Source organism: Macrotis lagotis, chromosome 7, assembly GCF_037893015.1.
Source record: "Macrotis lagotis isolate mMagLag1 chromosome 7, bilby.v1.9.chrom.fasta, whole genome shotgun sequence".
NCBI classification, from domain to species: domain Eukaryota; kingdom Metazoa; phylum Chordata; class Mammalia; order Peramelemorphia; family Peramelidae; genus Macrotis; species Macrotis lagotis.
In genome coordinates, this window is record NC_133664.1 from 219057791 (window position 1) to 219079408 (window position 21618).

The 21618-nt window shown below is 36.3% G+C and overlaps 1 protein-coding gene across 1 annotated transcript in view; it reads right to left on the reverse strand.

The window, feature by feature from the left end:
- Window positions 1–21618, reverse strand: part of NET1 (neuroepithelial cell transforming 1) — a 95114-nt gene that overhangs the window by 18835 nt on the left and 54661 nt on the right. The gene's annotated exons all lie outside the window — the stretch shown is intronic.

The following is a 21618-nucleotide window of genomic DNA, read 5'->3' on the forward strand; positions in this document are numbered from 1 at the left end:
CACATTTTTTACCTTTCTTTGTATACACAATGCTTGACCCTTTTAAAAAATGTATAAAACTTGTGTTCTTTTCAGAATTTTCTTATGATTTTTTTGTATATAATTCTAAATGTATCATTGCTTTATATTTATTTTTCCTACAATCTTGTATTTACTTTGAATTTGGATTTACAGTGAAAGTGACACTAGGCTAAACTTCCTGGAGATAAAAATACTTAAACTAGACAAGCTCGGCCTTCAAGGAACTTGCATTCAATTCAGGAGAGACAAAATATTTATGCCTTGCCCTCAAGGAATTTACATGCTAATAGGAGTGGAGACTAGGGAAGTCACAACAATAATTAAGTGAGATAAAGCAGTCCACAACACATCTTTTTCTAAGGCAAAGGTAGTAGTGATTATAGTTCTGAGGACGGGGAATGGGGGCAGGGAAGAGGGGGGAAGAGAGGAGTGGTTTAGAAATAATATAGGACAGAAAAAGGCCAGCATGAAAAGTTGTCTTTTGGGTTTTAGTGAGTCACCAAGTGGTCTGGCTCCCAGCAAAGAAGCTGTGAGCTTTTATCTGTGACAATGTAAACTTTTGAATTTCAGGGTGGGGAGTATTGAGTTTTATATTAGTATCCCCTGCACCTAACATGGTACTTAGTAGGTACTTTACTACCTACTTGCTAATGGACTGATACTGGAGAAGAGAGAGGATTGATATTGAAGAAAGAGAAAAAAATCATGCCCCTTTCTCTGCTCTGATACTGCCCTCTCCCTGGCCTTCTTGTGGGTCTCCCTGCTTTTTGCTTTTTATTACTATAAATATACTCCACTCTGCTAATCAAACTGATCTTCCTAAAGCAGAAATCTGCCTAAATCTAGTCAATAAACTCCAGTGGCTCCCTCCAGTGGCTCACCTCCAGTTTTTAAAGCCTGGTCTCTTTCTACCTTTCCAGTAATCTCACATCTTACTTCTCTCCTTATACTCTGTAATTCAGTTACTTTGGCATCACAAAAGAGCTATCTCCTGATGCCATGTATTTACATTGGTTGTCCTGCCTGGAATTTTCTCCCTTTTCATCTCCATCCACAAGGATTATTTCAGTTCTTGGTTTCAAAAAGCCTCTTCTATCCCCCTTTAATGCAGTGCCTTTCCCTCTAAGATTATCTCTAATTAATCTTGTATATTTCTTGTTTTTACATAGTTGTCATGAACTGTATCCCCAGAAATACAGTATTTGTCACACAGTAGATGTTTAATAATTCCCCATGTATGACAGACATCAGTCCATATCCTTTTACTAGATAGAAAGAATATATTCACAGATAACTATAATAACAAGTTAAGGAGTGACAGGAAGAAACAAATCAAAGAAGTAAAGGAAAATTTGAGGAGGAGGAAGAATGCATTCGTGGGGAAGGGGTTAGGGATGTCTCTTTCAAAAAGAAAATAGTATTTGGATGGATTCCTAAAGGAAGATTCTGAAAGGGAAAGGAACAATGAGGAAGGAATGCATAGAGGAGATGGCTGAAATCAGGAAATAGTACATTTTGTCTGGAATATATAATATGAAAGGGGAGTTAGGTGAGAAAGGGTTAGAAAGGTAGATTAGTTTCAGATGGTGGAGATTCTTAAATCCCTAATAAGGGGTTTATATTTGATTTTAGAGGCAACATGGAGCCATTGTGCTAGGCTCTAGGGAAACCTGTGCCTTAGGAAGATCAATTTACAAGTTGCTGAGTTAGGAAATTACATGGTCAGACCTGTGCATCAGGAAGATTACTTTGACAGTTTTGTAAAAGAATAGATTGTTGATAGAAAAAATGGAATTAAGGAAAAGATTACAAAAGTCTAGTGATTCTGTCGCCGCTGATTTGTTTCTTGCCTTCAGAAGTTCTGCCTCGTGATGAATTGCAACTCAGACTCGGGAATGCAAGTTTTGGAAAGAAGAGATTTATTAAAAAGAAGTTACAACACATTAAGAAAGTGACAGAAAAGTTATGAAAAGTTTAAAAAGAAGATCACATGGATTGCAGATTGAACTGGTCAGGCCAGCTGACCAGAGTTTCAACAGGAGGCCAAGAGAAGAGCCCCTTCCTCCAACTCCTTAAATTCTCCCTCAGAGTCCATGGGAGGCGTGGTGACCTGGGAGAGACCCAAATCCGGCATTGGAGATTTTGCCTTTTGGGGAGGGGTCTCTGCTGCTAAGCTTTCTGGCTGTCCCACCAGAAGGCAAAGCAATACAAATCAGGCTAAAAGTCAGGCCCTCAGGTGTGGCCTAAATTAGATGATAAAGGAAGAAGGAAGATTCTCTTAACAATGCAAACAAAAGATTTACAGTTTGTCTCCAACTGATCTCAAAGCCGCCTAATGCCTACACTTTCTCTGCATCAATTCATGAAGTGATTCATGAAGGTTTTAACTGGGTATGTGAGTATTCAAAAGGAGAGAACTGAATAGATGTGAGAGATTCCCTGGATGGAAAACGAATCTATTGGGGAAAAAATCATTCCCTACCACATACCATCCCCATAGGGGCAAGATCCTAAAAATCTTATAATGGACTTCTCCCATTTAATTGCTTTGGATCTTTTACTAAAGAACATTCCTAATATAGGCAGTACTGAAAGAAAAAGGGGGGAAAAAACTACATTCCTTTCAAAGATTCCCCACTTCCCCCAAGGGCTGATATTGTTGTGCTGGCAGTTAGGTGGCACAATGGACAGAGAAATGGCAAACATTCCAGTATTTTTACCAAGAAAACCCCATGGATGGTATTAAAATGATAAAAGATATATGACATGAAAAGATAAGTCTCTTGGGTCAGAAGATGTCTAACACATTACTGGGGAAGAGAAGAGGACAACTACAAGTAACTCTAGAAAGAATGATGTGGCTAGATCAAAATCAAAAGGAAGCTCAGCTGGGGATATGTGGTGATAAAAGCTGGGGTCTGATGCTATGAAGATTCCATAGGAATCTGAAATATAAGACCTATGAACTAAGGTAAACTGGATCTGGCAGCTCTGTTTGTGGTGGCAAAAAAATGGAAACTGAGGGAAAGTCCATCAATTGGGGAATGGCTTAACAAACTATGGTATATTTGTGTGATGGAACACTATTGTTCTATTAGAAACCAGGGAGGATGAGAATTCAGGGAAGCCTGGAAGGATTTCCATGTACTGATGCTGAGCAAGAGGAGTAGAACCAGAAGAACATCATACACCCTAACAGCAACATAGGAGTGATGATCAACCTTAATGGACTTGCTTATACCAACAGGGCAGCAAGCAGGCACAATTTTGGGGGTGTCTGTGATGGAGAATGCCACCTGTATCCTGAGAAAGAATTGTGAAGCTTGAACAAAGACCAAGGACTATTATTTTTAATTTTAAAAATGTCTTAGTATGTAATTCTGCTATATCTCATACTATATGTTTCTTCCTTAAGGATATTTCTCTCTCATCACATTCAACTTAGATCAATGCATACCATGGAAACAATGTAAAGACTAACAGACTACCTTCTGTGGGAGGTGGGGGAAAATTATAAAACTCAAAATAAATAAAACCTTTCTAAAATTAAAAAAAATCAGGAGATGGAAAGATTAAACACTGACATCTTGGATATCAGGGAACTTAAATGGATGGGAGGGGAGTTTAACTTAGGCAATTATTACTGTGAGAAGAAATCCCTTGGAAGAAATACAGTAGCCCTCATAGTCACAAAAAGATGAGAAAGGTAGTAATGGGATATAATCTCAGAATAAAAATCTGTTTAAATCCCAGGTAAACCATTTAATATCAAAGTAATACAAATCTATGCCAAAGAGGTTTCCAAAATTGCTCAATTCTATGAAGCCCACATCTTCTAGAAATGACACCCCCCAAAACCCCCCATAGTCATGGGGATTTGGAATGCTAAAGTAGGAAATCAAGAGATAATTGGAATAACAGGCAAATTTGGCCTGGAATACAAAATGAAGCAGTTAAAATTAACTCACTGGTTATGGTAAATAGCTTTCAGCAACACAGTCAATATCAAAATCATATTGATTATATGTAAGTTGTAGCCAAAGGCGGAGAAACTCTATATAGTCAATTAAAATAACACTTGGAGCTACTTGTGGTTTAAATCATGAACATCTTATTGCAAAATTCTGACAATTTAAAGAAAGAAGAGAAAACCATAAGATCATAAGTATGACCAAAATAAAATATTTAGAAATATGAAATAGAGGTGATGAACACATTTAAAGGATTTGATTTGGTAGAGTGTGAAGAACTATGGAAAGAGGTTCACAATACTGTACAGGAAGTAACTATAAAAACATTTTAAAGAAAAAGAATAGCAAGAAAGCAAAAAGGCTTTCCGATGAGGGTTTACAAATAGCTGAAGGAAAAAAGGAAAACTAAAGGTAAAGATATACCCAACTGAATGCAGAATTCAAGAGAAAAGCAAATTGCAGAGATATAGTAAACAATAGAATGGGAAAGACAAGAGTTCTCTCCAAGAAAATTACAGTTAGCAAGGGAAAATTTCATTCAAAAATGATAAAAGATGATGCTGTCAAAGAGCTGCACTTAATATTCTAGCAAATTTGGAAAATTCAACAGTAGTCATTGGGTTAGAAAAGTTCAATTGATACCCTATTCCTAAAGAAGGGTAATGCTGAAGAATGTTCAAATTAACAAACAATTGTGCTCATTTCACATTCCAGCAGGTTATGCTTAAGATTCTGCAAGTTAAGTTTCAGCAATATATAAATTGAGAACTACTAGAAGAGCATGCTGATTTTAGAAGAGGCAGAGGAACTAGACACCAAATTGCCAACATTTGCTGGATTATGGAGAAAGCAAGGGAGTTCAGAAAAACATATGCTTCTGCTTCACAATAATATTGTGAATCACAATAAGATGTGGGGGGTGGAGCCAAGATGGAGATAAGAAAGGATCCTGTCTTAGGTGCTCTCTCATAAAACTTCGAAACTAAAGACTAAATTTTCGAGAGACAGAGCCCACAGAGGGACCCAGTGAGGCAGTTCTCCTACTCAAGGTAACCTGGAAAAGAGCAGAAAGGCTCTGCTTCCCGGGGCCGGAGGGGCAGCCTGCCAGAGCCAAAGAACTTCAGCCTCCTGGAGGCAGCCCCAGGGCGCTGGGAGCCGGGGCTCACAGCAGCGGGGGAGTCTCCTGAGCTACGCCCTGGGGAGCACCAGGCACAAAGTGGGGGAACAGCGGGGGGGACCTCTGCCAAAGCAAGCATGTGAAGCCCAGCCCTCAGGACACACAGTAAGCAGCGTGGCCAAGGCAGTCCAGATCCAGGAACAGAAGCAGGTAAGCAGGAGCCCCCAGGGCATGAGCCCACTGAACTTAGGGAGGGGAGTGAAGAGAGAGATTGTGGAGCTCTGTCCTCTGTCCCTGGAACAGGACTCTGGGGCTCTGACCATATTCAGATCCTGATGGCAGTCTAGGCCCCCCCATACAACAACAGGACCCCCCCCACCTTGGCCCTGTGGCAGAGGGGGGTGCTTATGGTCATTCACAGACCAGGAGGGAGGACAGAACCTCACACACTGAGACCCTTGTGGGAGTGTCCCAAAAGCTCAGGAAGCACCCCAAAACCCAGGACCAGGCTGGGAAAATGAGCAAGCAGAGAAATAAGAGGAAGACCATTCAGAAATATTTTGCCTGTGAGCCCAAGAAGGATCAAAATACTCAGTCTGAAGATGAGGAAGCACAAGCTCCTGCATCTAAAGACTCCAAGAAAAACAGAAATTGGGCTCAAGCTATGACAGAGCTCAAAAAAGACTTTGAAAATCAAATGAGGAAGTTAGAAGAAAAACTGGGAAAAGAAAGGAGAGAGATGCAGGAAAAACATGAAAATGAAGTCAGCAGCCTAGTCAAGGAAATCCAAAAAAATGCTGAAGAAAATAGCATGCTAAAAACCAGCTTAGGTCAAATGGATAAAACAGTTCAAAAAGTTATTGAGGAGAACGCTTTAAAAAGCAAAATTGGCCAGATGGAAAAAGAGATAAGAAAACTCTCTGAGGGGAACAAATCCTTCAGACAAAGAACAGAATTCAGGGAGATTGATGAATTTAAGAGAAATCAGGACTCATTACTTCAAAACCAAAATAAATGAAAAATTAGAAAATGTGAAACATCTCATTGAAAAAACAACTGATATGGAAAACAGACTTAGGAAAGATAATTTAAAAATTATTGGAATACCTGAAAGTCATGATCAGGAAAAGAGCCTTAACATCATTTTCAAAGAATTACTACAGGAAAACTGCCCTGATATTCTAGAAGCAGAGGGCAAAATAGAAATGGAGAGAATCCACCAATCCCCCAGAGAAAGAGATCCCAAAAAACCAACCCCTAGGAATATTATAGCCAAGTTCCAGAACTCCCAAGTCAAAGAGAAAATATTACAAGCAGCCAGAAGGACAGAGTTCAAATACTGTGAAGCTGCAGTCAGCATCACACAGGACTTAGCAGCAACTACATTGGAAGCTCATAGGGCTTGGAATAGAATATACTGGAAGGCAAAAGAGCTTAGAATGCAGCCAAGAGTCAACTACGCAGCAAGGCTGCATGTCCTCTTCCAGGGAAAAAGATGGACTTTCAATGAACCAGGGGAATTTCAAATGTTCCTGTTGGAATGGCCGGAGCTGAACAGAAGGTTTGATCTTCAGATACAGGACTCAGGTGAAGTATGGAGATTGGAGGAGAGGGGGGAAATATGAGGGACTTAATGAGGCTGAACTGCATGTATTCCTGCATAGAAAAATGACACTGATAATACTCATATGAACCATCTCAGTTAATAGAGCAGGTAGAGGGAGCTTTTATAGTTGAAGCACAGGAGAAAGCTGAATTTGAAGATAAAATATGGTGTAAAAATGGAGTCAACATAAAAAAGGGAAATGTAATGGGAGAAAGAAAAAGGAGAGGGGGAATAGGCCAAGATATTTCATATAATAAGATTTTTCTTTATTACAATGAGCTATTGCAATGATATGGAAGGGGGGAAGACAAGGGGGAATGAGGGAATCTTTGCTCTCATCAGAGGTGGCTAGGAAGAGGAAACAGCAGATATACTCAATGGGGTATAGACATCTGGAGTAAGAAGGGGGGACAGGGGGAGGGGGGGTGATGTGAGTGATGGAGGAGAGGATGGACCATGGGGGGAGAGTGGTCAGATGTAACACATTTTCTTTTGTACTTCTTTGCAAGGGGCTGGGATTGGATGGCCTGTCTGGAACCATAGGGCCTGGTGGATGCTGGGCCTAAGGGGTGGTATGGGGGCTCAGGGCCTCTTGGCCCCAGGACCAGGGATCTGTCAGCTGTGCTACTCAGCGACCCTACAGCAGAGTCAGAGTGAAAGGAGAGAGAAAATATAGTACATGGTAGTGGAGAAATATGAAAGGAGGGAGTTGTGATCAGCAATGGCAATGGTGGAAAAATATGGAAGTAACTTTTGCCATGGACTTATCATAAAGAATGTGACCCGCTCACAACAGAGTTGTTGGTGTTGGAACAAAGACTCAAGCACATTTTTTATTATTATTATTTTTTTGGGGGGGATGTAGGGCAAATGCGGCTGGGTGACCTGCCTGGGTTCGCACAGCAGGGTAATTGTTGGGTGTCTGAGGCCAGATTTGGACCCAGGTGCTCCTGGCTCAAGGGCCAATTCTCTGTCTGCCACCCAGCCACCCCTACTATTATTACTGTTTTATTTTGGGTCTTTTCCCCCCTTTTTTTGGTTTTTGCAGGGCAGTGGGGTTCAGGTGGCTTGCATGTCACATGGTTGGGTGATTGTTGGGTGTACGGGGCCGGATGTGGGCTCGGGTGCTCATGGCTCCAGGGCTGGGGCTCCGTCCACTGTGACACCTGGCCATACCTACAATTATTACTATTATTTTTTTTATTTTAATTTTTTTCTCTCCCCTTTATTGCTCAAGTGAGTCTATATTTATGGGGGAGGGGTATTTCATTTACTCTTAAACAAAAATATTTTATTAATGTATGAAGACATTATTTGTACAAAATGAGAATAAATATTAAATTAAAAAAAGAAAAAACTCCAATAAGATGTGGTAAGTTTTCAAAGAGACGAGAATATCAGATCATTTTAACTTTGTCTCCTGAGGAACCTGTATGTGAACCAAGAAACAAAAGTTAAAAACAAACTGAGAGCAACTAATTGGTTCAAGATTGGGAGAAGAGTATGACAAATTGAAGTTAATTCAGAGTATTCATCTGAATGGGCAGCTAGATGGTGCAGTGGATAGAGAACTTGGCTTGGAATGAGAAAGACTCCTTAGCTCAAATCCAGGCTTAGACAAGTAACTTAACATTGTTTGCTTCAGTTCCTTATTTGTAAAATGATCTAGGGAAGAAAATGGTGGGGTAGCTAGGTGGCACAGTGGATAGAGCACTGGTCGAGGGCCTGAGTTCAAATCTGATCTCAAACACTTAATAATGACCCTGTTGTGTGACCTTGGGCAAGTCATTTAATCCCATTGCCTTGTAAAAACAGAGAAAGAAAGAAAGAAAGAAAGAAAGAAAGAAAGAAAGAAAGAAAGAAAGAAAGATAAGAACTACTCAAAAAAAAATCCCAACATGGGGGCACTAAGATTGATACAATGCAACAAGAACAACATCCACTGGAAGGACCAATACTGAAGCTGAAACACTTTGACCACATATATGGTTGGACTCGTTGCAAACAACCCTGATAGTAAGACTGAAGGTAAAAGGAGAAGGGGAAAGCATAGGGTAAGATGGATAGAGTTATGGAAACAATGAACAGGAGTTTAAACAGACTTCAGGAGATACTGAAAGATAGAAGGGTCTGGTGTGCTATGATCCATGAAGTCATGAAGAGTAGAATACGACTAAACAACAAAATGAATATATAGCCCATAGGCTGTATACATACAATTTAGTGTCCCCCTGTTTCTACTTGAGCTTGACACTGCTCTGGAGCATATTCCTGGTCTTCACTCTATATCATTTAATCTTGACCTTTATACCAATTTCAGGTCTAAATGAAGAAAATAAGCTTTTGAGGGATTGCCAGGGAACTGAATGATTTAGGCAATAGCATTTTATAGCAAAGACAACTAAAACTCAGAAAAGGTTAAATGACTTATTAAATCATACCAATCAATAAGCAGTTTTAAACACCTATGATGTGCCAAGTATTATGATGAGTTTAAGATTTCTACTGGATATCCAGTTTGAAATGTCTGATAAGCAGCTGAAAATGTGAGATTGGAATTCAGCAGAGTGAGTGGGGCAGGAAAGGCAGTATAGACATGAAGTGGTTTGGAAGAAGAGAGCTTAGAACAGAACCCTGAAGGGACACCTAGAGTTAAAAGGACATGATTTGGAAACAAACAACCAACCAACAAGCATTTTTAAACACCTATTATATGACAGGGGATAAAAAGACAAAATGAAAAAGGCCTTATCCTCAAGGGAATTTTATTCTGTTAAAGAAGTCAATACACAATATACAGAGTCAAGTCAAAGTAATATTAGGATTGTCACAGGATACTCGATTCCCTTTACCTTTATAAAGATGGATAATGGAGATACTGAGATCAACCTGAGATAAACAGTTGGCTTCAGCATTGATTGATGATCTATAAGAACATTATGGAAGCGTTCAACCCATCTTTCTAGGATCATGACCCTATCATTAATCAATGTAGCTCCATCAGAAATAGTCAAGGTGTATCATAGGTCTTTGGTCTATAAATAGCCTTCAGGGAATCATAAAAGCTCTTTAGATTGTTACTATCAGTGAAAACTGAATATCATCTGCCTTCTTACTGAGCCAATATTGCACTTGCACTTTACTTTTTTTTTGCAAGGCGGTGGGGTTAAGTGACTTGCCCAAGTTCACACAGCTAGGAAATTATTAAAGGTATGAGACTGAATTTGAACTCAGGTCCTCCTTACTCTAGGGTTGGTGCTCCAGGGCTAGTACTGTACCACCTAGTTGCCCTGTACTTTACTTTTGATGGAATTAAATGTCTTAGAAATGGATGAACTATCTTCCTGGTAAACCCTGTGGAGTTCTTGCTTTTCATTTAGCAGCTTCTGAATTTCCCCTTCATTTTCATCAAATCAGTCTTGATATTTGTGAGTGTTCTAACATAGATAGGCAAATGCAATGTTGTTCACTGTATCTCTGAAATCTTCCCTCTCCTTTTCTGCTCCACTGTTCCCATCTGTGTGTTGGCTCAATTTTCCTCCCAAGGTAGCATCAAACTGCAGAGAAGCACTCTAATCTGTTGACATTAATTCCTTTAAGTTCCTTTAAACTTTTTATGTCTGACCCTACCATGTTAGGGCAGAAGGTAGCAGAGAATAGTTAAAGTGCTGACTTTGGAGTAAGAAAGATATGTTCAGTTCTACTTTCACATACTAAATGTGTGACCATGAGTGAGTTATTTGAGTTTTGAGAAACTAAGAATTTATAAAGTATATGCAAGACCATCAATGCAAGGAATTTGCCACACCAAGAAGTCTCCAACAGCATTTAAATGAGAATGTCATTAGCATTTGCTAGTGTTTTGCAAGGAAATACCAATGTAGTCATTTGCAAGATGTAAATTTGCTAGCAGACAATAATATGGACTATTTGTTTCCTGTAGCATTATTTCATCTAAAGTCATATTTTGTCAGAATCAAATAATTTTCTATCATATTATTTTATTATTAAATTGATTTGTGCATAATCTCCAGAACAACACTGTGAGTTCCTTAAAGGTAGTAGTAGTAGTAGTAGTAGTAGTTGTTACAATGATGGCATTATCCTTCCCTTATTCTTAGTTGTGAATTATACTTGAACTTGTCTATTATCCTATGTGCTTAGGAAAAAAAGGAGTGAGAAAACAGAAAAAGACTGAAGTAATTTGTAGTGATTCAAAAATAAACTTATTTTAAGGTTATTCAAACAATATTTTCCAGGAAAATGACAATTACAAGACCCATTAAAATAATTGACAGATTATTTTTATTAAGAGATTGCTAAATATCTGGCACTAAAGGAAAAATAAATCCATTTGTATAATAATCAAAACTGTAATAGGTGGCACAATGGAGTGAGGGTTAGACTTAGAGTGAGTAACACTTGAAATCAAATTCTGCCTCAGACACACATTAAGCTATGTGCTTCTGAGTAAGTCATTTAACAGGTTTCAGCTTCCTCATCTGTAAAAAGGGAATAATGATGGCACCTTACAATGTTCTTATAAGAATCAAATAATATATTTGTAAAAAAACTTTTTCAATCCTTAAAAGTTTTATATAAATTCTAGCTATCACCATTTTAAAATTTTTTCTTTTTTAAATTATATATGTTTTCCAATTACATACAAATGGTAGTTTCTTCCAATCATTTTTTTGCAAGATTTTGAGTTTTACAGTTTTTTCTCCCTCCCTCCCTTCCTTCCCTTCCCTCAATAGAAAACAATCTGATAGAGTCTTTCTAGCTATTACAATTAAAAGAACTACACTGAAAGGAATTTTATGAGCTATTAAAGTAATATTGTCATGCCACTTAAGGAAAAGTGTTTCTGTATTAGAAACACACAACCACTTATCAGGAAGAAAAAGTTTTAATATAAAAAACAACAACAACAACAACAACAACAACAACAAAACTTGGCTAAACCTTGAACCCACAGGTCTACATCAGGATCTGATCTCTTTCCTTGAAGGGATAGGGTATGATTATTTTTTTTTCCAAAAATATCTGCTAGGTAGTATACACCTAACATCATTATAGAAAAAGTCAGTAAATTGGGAATACTTTTTTTTTTAACTTATCTCTAAGCTCAATAGTACTTTTAAGCACTTTGCTGTGAGATAACCACAGAATCTCTGGTTGATACAAAAGATTTTCATGTTCACTTTCTACCTCATTACAAAGAATTAACAGCTAGGAGATATAGTAATAGAGTGCTGGGTCTGGAGTCAGGGACACTTGAGTACCTGAAGCACACTTCCTTGCAGAGGTCACTTATGCTCTGCTTCAGTTTCCTCATCTATAAAATGGAATAATAGTAGTTAGCTTTCACCTTCCTAGATTTTTGTGAGAATCAAATGAGAACATAATTGCATATAGGAAAGCATCACATAAATGCTTTCTATTATTATGGCATCTCTGCAGAAAGGGAAGGAAAGTATATTTACTTATCTATTCTTCTAGGTCACAATTAATAGATTTATGTTTCATTTTTTGTTGTGTACTTTTCAATGTGATAGTCATTGAGAACATTGTTTTCCTATTTTGTCTTATGTTTTTGTATTCTGTTTTCACTCTGTATCATTTCACCTAAGTATTCCTATGTTTCTTGGGCTTCAAAGCCCTACATTCAGCAGTTCTTACAATGTAGTGATACTATAAAACATTAATGAAATACAATTCATTTATTCATTTTCTAAATCACTGTGTATTTGTTTTCATGTGCTGCTTTGAATATTTTGGGATCTTTGTTTTTTAACCTCTGGAGTTAAGCAGTGGGATTTCTCATTTAAAGAGTTCAACCTAAAATGCCTTAATCACCAAAAAAAAAAAAAAAAAAAAAAAAAAAAGATAATTCTAAATTTCTTTTGAGAGTGGAAAGCTCCACTGATAGCTCCAACTATTTCTATAATTTGTCAGCAATCTATTTGCTGCATGTAAAATGAAACCCCAAGGTTGTTTTGATGTTCATTTCTCTTAGTATTATTGATGTGGAACAACCTTTCATTTGATTGCTAATAACTGGTAATGTTTGTCCTTCATTTTCGAAGAAAGAACATGACATCAGGGAGGTGATGTCATGCATGACAAGCATGTGAATTGGATTTTAGTGAAGGGGTGCTGTGCCTCACTTTCTCCTCCAGAGTCACATGGGTCCAGAGGCCAGATATGAATCAGGACAACTGGAGACGACCCTGGACAATTAGACAATTAGAGTTCAGTGATTTGCCCAAGATCACACAGCTAGTAAGTGGCAAGTGTCTGAGGCTACATTTAGAACTCCAGTCCTCCTGAATCCAAGGCCAGTGTTCTATTCACTCTGCTACTTAGCTGCCCCTTGATAACTAACTGGTAAGTTTTCTTTGTATTTGTAATAACTGATAGGTTTTCTTCTGAGAACTGCTTGTTCATATTCTTTGACTAATCTATTCAACTCTTGGCCTTTTATTCTATTCTATATAGCTTAGATATCAGACCCTTATCAGAAACAGTTAATATCAAGATATTACTGGTTCCCATTACCATCCCTGCTTCCCTTCTTACTTAAAGAAGACACTGAATAAATCTATTATATGAAAATATTATTACTGACTATTAGTTATTAGTAATAACAGTACTCTTAAAACTTATTACTAAGATGTTTTGAAAGAAAGGTTGCCAGTGAGTTGTATATGATGAAATAATTCTAAAAATCACAAGGGGGTAGGAAAAAATTTAAAGGAGAAATTATCTCATGAAACCAAAGAATAAAAAAAAGAATACTGAGGAAGCAGGCAGAAGTGGAAAGCTGGTAATATTGGAACCTTACTCTCTCACCTGGGTTGAAGAGGAATCAACAGTATACAAAAAGAGGTTTAAAATTTTTGAACTACAGATGAAAAAACTGGGGGATAGGTTGAGAGAGGGATGTTTAGATTAAGATTAGAAGGGTGGGGTGAATGGATAAGACAATAATAGATGAGAGAGGGACTTTCAGAGGGGTGGATATAATGAAGAGTAAGAGGAGAATATGGGGAGAAGATAAAATAACTGATAGAATGAAAAGAGAGGCTAAGAAGGAAAATATTAAGTACATCACTGGTCAAAACAGATATAAAGAGGGATTTTACAAGAAAATTAAAAGAACATATATTACTTATCAAACTTAGGGACAGGCAAAAAAATTATAAATAAATAAGAGATAGAGAGTAATGTAAAGTGGTTAGTTTTGATTACCTGAAATTAAAGATTTTGGACAAATAAAACAAATATAGCCAAGATCAGAAGGAAAGCAGAAAATTGGAGAAAATGTTTAATAGACATTTGATCAGATAAAGATCTTGTAGCTAAAATAAATAAGGAATTTTATAAAATCTCTAAGAACACAAGTCATTCCTCAATTGATAAACGGTCAAAAGAAATCAACAGGCAATTTTCTAATAAAGAAATCAAAGCAATTTATAGTTACATGAAAGAATGCTCTAAATCAATTACTGATTAGAGAAATTTAAAACAACCTTGAGTATAATGATAATATACCCACCAGATTAGGCTAAAATGCTAGAAAGAAAAGTAACAAATATTGGAGGGGAATGTGGCAAAACTGTTAGTGGAATTGTGAAATAACCCAATCATTTTGGAGAGCAATCTAGAATTATGCCCTAAGAGTTATGAAACTACTCATACTTTTTGACCCAGCACCTTGGTCCATTTCCAAAGATAATTAGAAAAAAAGAAAAAGAATCTACATATTCTAAAATATTTATAACAGCTATCTTTGTGGTGGCAAAGAACTGGATATCCATAAATTGAGAAATAGTGGAACAAGTTGTGGCATATGAATATAATGGAATATATTGTTCTATAAGAAATGATGAGGTAGATTTGAGAAAAACCTAGACTTACATGAACTGATAATGAGTGAAGTAGCAGAATCAGGAGAACATTTTTTACAGTGACAACAACATAGTGTGATGATCAATTTTGACCTTCTCAACAATATAATAATCAAAAGCAATTCTAAAAGACTTCTATTGGAAGATGCCATGCACATCCAGAGAAAGAACTATGGAGAACAAATGAAAATCAACGCATACTATTTTCATTTTTTAAACTTGTTTTTTGATTTCTTTTTTGTGGTTTTTCCTTTTTGTTCTGATTCTTCTTTCATAACGTGACTAATATAGAAATATGTTTAAGATGATTCTGCATTTATAATCTATATTAGATTGGATGCTGCCTAGAAAAGAGAGGAGGGAGAAAATTTTACAAAAATGAATGTTGAAAACTATCTTTAGATGTAATTGGAAAAAATACTAAGATTAAAAAAGAAATGATATGCTCAATGATTTTAGAAAAAAATGTGGAAAGATGAAGTAATGAAGACAAAAATAATGAAGAGCAAAATGAGCAAAACCAAGAGAACATTGCTTACAGTAATAAGTTACTTTGAATATTATAAATAACCAAATTAACTGTACAGAACAAATGAAGAAAAGTGCTACCTGCAGCCAGAGAAAGAACTGATGAATATAAGTATATATAGAATAATGTCACACACAGACACATATATATCTCTATATGGGTCTAATGGTCACCATTTCTATGGAGGGATGACAAAAAATAAATTTACATGATAATGCTATATATTTGAAAGGAATAGCAATTTTGCATAATAGATTTGCAATTTCATGTGCAATCATCCTTTTTATTGTACTATGTCACAGGAATGCTTGTTTGATTTCATAAACTAAAAAAAAATTTAAAAAGTAGTAATAAAACATTTTCTTTTAACATTTGTTTCCTAAGGGTAAGTTTTATTTTGTAAGAAATCCAGGTTAATAACTGACAATCATAGTTGAAGAACTTTGGTCAAGAAACAACCTAAGTATTTCTCAACATAATATCAATTTACTTCCCAAGGGTAAACAGTACTTTTTGTGTCTTCCTTTAGATAACAAAGGCAATGATAACAAACAAGGACACACCTTGAAGACAAACACTGTGTTCTTTTCAAAATGAATCATTTAAAACCTAATAAAATAGTAAAGATAGATTTACAGCTGAGTATAATAAAACTTTAGCTAAGAAAAAAACATGAAAGATAAAATAGCCAATTAGTAATGTTAAATTATAACAAAATTAAATTAAATTTTAATTTCTTGTTATAGGGTTTCTAAATAATACACAATATTTATATAAATAGATCATGTTTCATTGAATACTCAAAATAGTTTTTACATATTTTAGTATAATAATCAATGTAATATTTATGTAATTATAGTTAGACTGAAAACTGCAAACTATTTTCAACTTTTTGACTTTTAAACAATTCCAATAGCTATAGATAGAGTGCCTGGACAGAAATCAGGGAGACCAAGTTGAAATCCATCCCCAGTCACTAATCAGATATATAACCCTGGGCAAATCACTTAATCCTGTTGGCCTCCTGTTTCCTTATTTGTAAAATGAATTGGAGAAGGAAATGGCAACCCATTCTAGTATATTTGTCAAGGCAACACTAAATGGGATTCTAAAGAACTGGACACATCTGAAAAACGACTAAACAAGTTTTAATACATAATCATTTTTTTCTTTTATCACTAGAGATGCCCTTCCTAGTCTTACTACTCCTCTTCATCCCTTAGGCAAATGAAGGAAGAGGAGACAGCTGAGCCTTTCATATGGTCAAATCATAGTAGAAAATATCTTTTGATATAAGCAAAGAAAAAAATATGAGAGGAAGTGAAGGATGTGTGATTTTGTTTGCATGAGGAACTCTAGGTGAGAGAATTAGCAGAATCATAGTTCAGAGCTGGAAGGAACTCTGGAGGCCATGGAGTCTAACCTCTATCATTTTATATATTAGGAAATTTAAATACAGAACAGTTACATTTCTATACCCAGGGGTAAGGGAGGAAGGAAAATAAGGAAAATAAGGGAGGGAACGAATTAAAAGCTGAGGATATAAATAGATATCTAGGTAGTGCAGTATGTGATAGAGTCCCTGACCTGGAGTTAGGAAAATTCGCAAGAGTCAGATTCATAAAGAATCAGACACGAGTGAAATGACTCAACATATAAATCAAGAGACAGCTCATATTCTCAAGAAGATCGTACTAGTGGGGAGATAACATAAAAGAAAGTTCAGCTCCAGACCATATGAAAGGCTCAGCTGTCCTCTTCCTTCATTTGCCTAAAATGAGTAATTTTTTACTACTAGGAGTAATTGGTAATTGTAATTTACAACAGTAGAAGTATATAAATAAATATAACATCATATCTTTCCAAATAACTTCTATTTTCCAGTAATCAAAACTTACAAGTAACTCCCAATTTCCTTCTCATTAGGTATATAGCCCAAATTTGCTTCTTCCTCCTTTATTTCTTCATATTACTATCTAACCTGCTTACTTCCTTTCAGTCAATATCATGGCACACCATGTTAGTTACTTTTATTTTTTGTGTTTGTTTTTGCAAGGCAACAGGGCTAAGTGGCTTGCTCAATCACACAGCTAGATAATTACTGTCTGAGGCTGCATTTGAACTCGGGTCCTCATGACTCCAGGACCGGTGTTCAACCCACTGAGCCATCTAGCCACCCCATTAGTTACTTTTAAATTGATATGTTTTGTTTAGGCAATAACAAACCTTATTCCAATATCCCTTCCTAACACTTTCTACCCCTCCCTTTCTAAGTCAGCAAATACAACAAATATATTTTAAAGAAAAAGGAAGAAGAGAAAATGGAAAGAAAAACCCTGCAAAGCCAATAAATACACCCCCAAAATCTGAGAGAAAACACAATATTCCATACCCATTGAACTTGCATCTCTGCTAAGGAGTAGGATGAAGGACATCTTATATCTCTACTTTGGGGCCATGTTTGTTATTTGTAATTTTGCAACATTCATTTTTAGATTTTTTGTTATTGTTCTTCCCATTTATATTACTGAAGAGAATGTATATGTTATTTTCTTGGTTTTGCTTGCTTTACTCTACATCAGTTTATGAATATCTCAAAATGTCATTATTCTTTCCAAACCCTCCCTCCTTCCAAACTTCCCTAATACCTTTGAGGGTACACCATACTCTAAGTCTCCAGGTACCTCACTTAGGTATCATCCTCTGTTCCTTACTCTTTCTCATCCCTATTCTCGATCTCCCCATTCAATGTTTTGCCAAGACCTGTCAATTTTACCTTGGAAACATCTCTTAAAAGGGAAGCTAGATGGTGCGGTGGATAGAGTACTTGGACAGGAGTCAGGAAGACTCATCTTCCAGAGTTCAAATATGATCTTAGATACTAGCTCTTTGCCTGCCTCCGTTTAATTCAGTTTGCCTCCTTTTTCTAGTCTGTAAAATGAATTGGGAGAAAGAAATGGCAAACTACTTCAGTATCTCCAAGAAAACCCCAAAAGGCATCACAAGGAATCAGACATGACTGACAACGACTGAACAACAACAAACATCTCTTAAATCACACTGCCTGAGGCAGACCCTCATCATCTCACATCTAGAATACAGCAACAGATCCATCTGTCACAAATCTCTCCTCACTCCAGTTCATCTCTCCTCTGATGCCAAACTGATTTTTCAAGTGTTAATCTGACTATGGCTCTATCTATTAACAACAAGATGACATATGAAATCCTAGTTGTCTTTTAAAGGACTTTGCAACTTGGGCCCCTCTCTTACTTTTTCTCATTTCCCAACTTTATGCCTTTTCACTGGCTATAATTGGAATGCAATCCCTCTTTATTTTTGTCTCCTGTCTTACTTCAAGATTCAGATCGGATCCTATCTTTTACGAGAAGACCCCCCCCACCCTCTCCCCCAATTCCAGCCTTTCCTCTGAGATTATTTCCAATTAATCCTCCAAATATATTACATAGCCATTTACAAGTTGTCTTTCCTATTAGAACAGAATCCCCTTGGGACTGGAACCATGTTTTTTACTTTGTATCTCACACAGCAAGAACATTTGCTGGCTTGCCCTAACTAGCCTAATTAAATTATAAGAGGCTTATTCAAAGACGATTTACTAACTCCTACAGGTATGGGAAACTCTGTGCCCATATGCATGAAATCATAGATAGGTGTAGTAAAAGATTAATTTCCACCTGTGACTTTGTTCTGAACTTGTGTCTTGGCATGTAGCCACAGAGCTCTCTGCATGGACCATAACAATGAAATTATGGATCTATGTAGTCATAAAGTATTAATAGTTTACATTTACACAAGTGTTTTACATTTTACAAAGTAAACAATTACCTGAATTGGAACTTATCCTGGTATAAAGCCTGGATGTTTTCATGTGTGGAATACAGAAACACATTTTGTGATTCCCTCTCTATGCCTACTTTCTTCCTGTTCACCCTACTTCAATAAAAATGTACATGTTTTTATGAAAAGACCTATTTTTTTCCTTACCAAAGTATTTTATGCACAGCAGGCACTTAAAATTTTTTTTGGGAGGGGAGGCTAGGTGGCATAATGGTTAAAGCACCGGCCCTGGAGTCAGGAGTACCTGGGTTCAAATCCGGTCTCAGACACTTAATAATTACCTAGCTGTGTGGCCTTGGGCAAGCCACTTAACCCCGTTTGCCTTACAAAAAAAAAAAACCTAAAAAAATTTTTTTTGTTAAGTTATCCTTTTTTTTTTACAGCTGAGAAAACTGGTGTTTAATGAGGATATTTTACCTAAAATTTATTAAATAGCAATCCTTTCAAAAATCTGAGAATAATTAACACGTCAGTCATGAAATCTTCTCTTATTCAGGTTAAATATCCCTACTTCATTATCCTAGCTGGGTTTCTCTAATGAGCTCTAGCTCAATAATATCCATTTAAAAACTGTGATCTTCAAAAGAGAATACACAACTCCAGATGTAGCCTACCCAAGGCAGAATACATATTCCTTTCTCAATGTAGCCCAAGACTGAAATAACCTTTCGGACTGCCATATCACATTTCTGACTCATACTGAGTTTAAAGTCTACTCTTTTTTCAGATGAACTATTGAGTGGCCCCAAACCACTGATCTTTTACTTATTAAGTTACATCTTAGTTGTCAATCCAAAGATCTAGTTTGTCTTTTTCAGTCCTGACCCTGCTCTCTATTCTGCTGGCTATTCCTCCAATCTTTGTCTTATCTGCATATTTGAAAACCTGCCATCTATGCATTTATGCATGTTACTAATTAAAAAAAAATCAAGCATAGGTTCATGGCGCTTTCTTAACTAGAGATCTCTTTCCAATTTGACAACAGACCATTAATCTTTGAGTCTAAATAAGAAATTTATTCCAAACCTACAATTTTGTCAGGATAAAAGTCAAACTTGCTTGCCTACCATTTGTTGATCATAATGTCCCATTTTTTTCAAAAAAAGAAAACAACATATGTCCTTCTATAGTATCCCTCCTGCTACCCATTATTTGTCAGATATCACTGGCAGTGGCTCAGGAGAGATATTTGACACCTTTTTCAGTCCTCTAAGATGTAGCTGATCAAAGATTACTTTCTTACTATCTCTCTAGAATGGCATAGAAGATAGAATGCTGGACTTGGAAACATAAAAATCTGGGTTCAAATATTATTTCTGTGTGATCATTGGCAAGTCATCTTAATCTCTAAGAGCCTCAGTTTTTACAACTATAAAATGGGGAGAATATATGTAATACTTCAACAGGGCTGTCCTGAGATTCAAATGAGACGATGCATATAATGGACTTTGCAAACATTAAAATGTCACATATATGTCACTATTTATCCAGTCTAAACATCATTCTTCTGAGCAGATAAAACAGAAGCAAGAGTTGAGTGGCACTGCCTTCTTTCTGTTATCTACTATACCACCCATGATCTTATTCTTAGGAAAACTTAAAACTGCACTAAGACTTTTGGAACACAGTGGAAAATTAAAAATCACTTATTTTTCTATCACTTGTTTTCCTTGCCAGTCATAGCCTATTTCAAGTTTTAGCAGCACCAATGCCATTTTGCCACTCTGCCACCCTTCTGTATTCATCTGTGTTACCTTTCATCTTCTGAATGATTTAAAAAAAAATAAGCTACTCAAGTACAATGATCAAAGACAATTCTAAAAAACTTGTGATGGAAAATACCATCCATATCCAGAGAAGTAACTATGAAGTCGGAATAAAGCCCAAAGCAAACTGTTTTCACTTTTTAAAAATTTGTTTTTTTTCTTTCTCCTAGTTTTCCCCCTTTTACTATGATTCTTTTAAAAATAATATAACTAATATAGAAATATGTTTAATATTATTGCACATGTATAATAACCTATATCAGATTATTCTCTGTCTAGGGAAGGGAGGATGAAAGAGAGGGAAGTAGAAAAATGTGAAACTCAAAATCTTACAAAAAATGAAAGTTGAAAACTATCTTTACAAGTAATTGGAAAAAAAATAAAATTAAAGTAAAAAAGTAAGATGTTTGATATTTCCTGTGTGTGTGTGTGTGTGTGTGTGTGTGTGTGTGTATTATTACTGTCAGACAATTCTATTTTCATCATCACCTGAAATATTTGTGTATTCAGAATTTTTTCTTTTCCCATTCTTTCATCTACAGCACAGTTGGCATGTGTGGACCTTGCATGATGTCCAAACCAGATTAAATTGTAATTGGAAAACATTCAAAAAATATTTTGTGGTTTTCTAAGTTCACAGGCTGCAATAGGGATTCATTTATATTTGATTTGTGCTTGAATTCTCATTTTAAAACATTTTAAAAACTCTTGCTTCAACCCTTGTAAAGACCTTGTTGATCTTGTAATCAAATTTTTGTTGTTTTAGACTTCTCTTACAGACGTTGTGGACTCATTCTCTTCATTTGGATTTATGCCTTAGGCATTCATGAATTT